Below are 2,391 nucleotides of genomic sequence, written 5' to 3' on the forward strand. Positions count from 1 at the left end.
CTCATGAATACACACCAGTCATGGTCTTGGGTACAAGAGCTATACAAGACCAAACAAACCCAAACTCCTGCATGGAGGGAGGAGGTGCTCTCTAGGCCCCACTCATTACTGAGGAACTATTGGCAGTTGATAGCTACCTGGAAGGGAGGAGAACCATTCCTTCTTAAGGTGTGGCCACTGATAAAATTTCCAGGTTTGAGTGGCTAGGCCTTTACCCATGCACATAAGAGCAGCACTACCTTAATTGAACTGGGAGGCGGGTATGCTAGGATGAATTAGAAGGAGGAGTTGGAGAAGAACTAGGGGGTAACTTTGATGTTTCACTGTATACATGTATGAAATTCTCAAAGAATAAAAACTAGAATTAAAAAATGATTTGGAGGTCTTAAATAGCACATTGACTTGCTTCTTTGCAAAACAGGAATGTGGAAGGACAAATGTGTGTGCGCACGCACGTGTGTGTGTGTGTGTGTGTGTGTGTGTGTGTGTGGTCTGTGTACTCATGTGACCTGCTAGGAACCAAGGCAGCCTTTGGCAACATGACACAGCACCACCTCTGCTTTTCTAACTCCTCTCAAGATGACACATGAGGCTCCAGCCAATAGATCTTCCAAGGCTAGACCCAGTCACATCTTTAGACACCACTGGTGTTATCTAACATGAGATAAGTGAGGAGGGGAGAGGAAAATGGATTTTTCTTCAGAAAAGTTCAATGGAATTCCTATACATCTGAAAACAAGAAAATCTTATGAAAGCTCTTTGCTACTGTATTTGATATTAATTCTTTCATGATTTCAAACATTTCCAATTGGTAAATTTAATTCCACAATGCATATCGGCACCTTCAAATCAGGGTATAATGTGTTGTAAAGTGTTTTGTAAAAGATTTATTTATTTATTTTAAATTATATATAAGTGTACGTATCTGAGTAAGGTAAATGTATGTGTGAATTCAGAAGGCCAAAAGAGGGTGTTGGACCCCTTGAAGCTGGAGTTATAGGTGGTTATGAAAGCCCCCGCCATGTGTGAGTACTGAGGATGGAACTACAGTTCACTGCAAGAAGGTAAGTTTTCTGGACTGCTGAGCCATTCCTCCAGCCCCTGAAGTCATATATATATATATGAAATCCTTCAAAAGTCAAATGTTCTTTAAATAGACAAAAACTGAACAAACCGCTGGGGAACGTGATTGTTACTGAGTAACTTCATCTTAACCACCCAAAGAATTAAGGAATGTGTAAGGACAAAAAAAAGAGATTCCTTCAAAATTTCGTTATTTCTTTTCTACTAGTAAACCATTTACAATGAGAAAGGAGCCATTTTTTTGTGAACACTGTGAAATGTTACATTTAAATGTATCTTCAGGTTTTAAAATAAAGAATACATTTATGAACTGTGAACATACTATTGCTGCCATTGGAAGGATCCTTTTGAATATTATATTTTGATGTTGGGAAAGTCTGATTCTTAAGACTGATTCATAGATTTCTTAAATCAGTAAGGATGCATTAAAAAAAGGAATGGAACCTGTAATATCCTTCATGGTAGGGATCCAAGATGATACAGAAGACCTCAGATATGTAATATTTTGAGGGCAGAATATGTATTGTAATTGGTACAAAAGTATTTCTCAAACTAATTGAAGACCATTGATTATAACTTCTTGTCAGCATATATAAATTTGTTGTAAATGAAGATATTGTTCAAGGCCAGTGATTAGGGATGGATCATTGACAAGGGAAAAGAGTTTGCATACTGAATAAGGATAAAGAGAAGTATCAAGGGAGGGAAATAGCCTTGTGCTGTAAGTCAAGATTCAGTCTAGAATGGATCGTGCTGGGGCAGAGTGGGTTTTACAATCTAATTCTGTTTTCCCCTTCCCATCAGGGGACTGTGGCATTTGATTTCTTAAGGTTAACATCTCCTGTGATCTGCACAGGACACAGGTCGATAACTATGTCCCCCTTGTTTAAAGTTGCCAGGACATCAGGAGATGCGGTGGGGCCGGGTTTGTAGCCAGAGCACAATTCAGTTTCAGTTTATATTTGGAAAGGGGTGAGTTTCGAGCTCACAGGAACTGTTCTTTTGTTTCTCTCTCTCTCTCTCTCTCTCTCTCTCTCTCTCTCTCTCTGAAATTTTAAGATTATGTGTCTATTATATTTGCCTCATCCTTTATATATCATAACAAACCTACACAGACCCTCATCACTTGTTTAGGCTTTCTCATTTTTTCTGTCTAATATGGAAAATATCTCTATTCGCATATCCTTTTAACATCTTTCATGTTTTAATTTTTTAAAATAATTTTGAGACATAAGAACATTAACAAATAAATTTTCTATCTGTTGTGAGAATTCTTTTCCTGGGGATACTAAGCAATGCTTATCCCAT

At 37.9% G+C, this 2,391-nt stretch overlaps 1 protein-coding gene across 1 annotated transcript in view; it reads right to left on the reverse strand.

Moving 5' to 3' along the window:
• Ush2a (usherin) overlaps positions 1 to 2,391 on the reverse strand; it is an 828,188-nt gene that overhangs the window by 374,574 nt on the left and 451,223 nt on the right. The window lies entirely within an intron of this gene.

The sequence above is a fragment of the Nannospalax galili genome, unplaced genomic scaffold, assembly GCF_000622305.1.
Source record: "Nannospalax galili isolate Female #2095 unplaced genomic scaffold, S.galili_v1.0 scaffold657, whole genome shotgun sequence".
NCBI classification, from domain to species: domain Eukaryota; kingdom Metazoa; phylum Chordata; class Mammalia; order Rodentia; family Spalacidae; genus Nannospalax; species Nannospalax galili.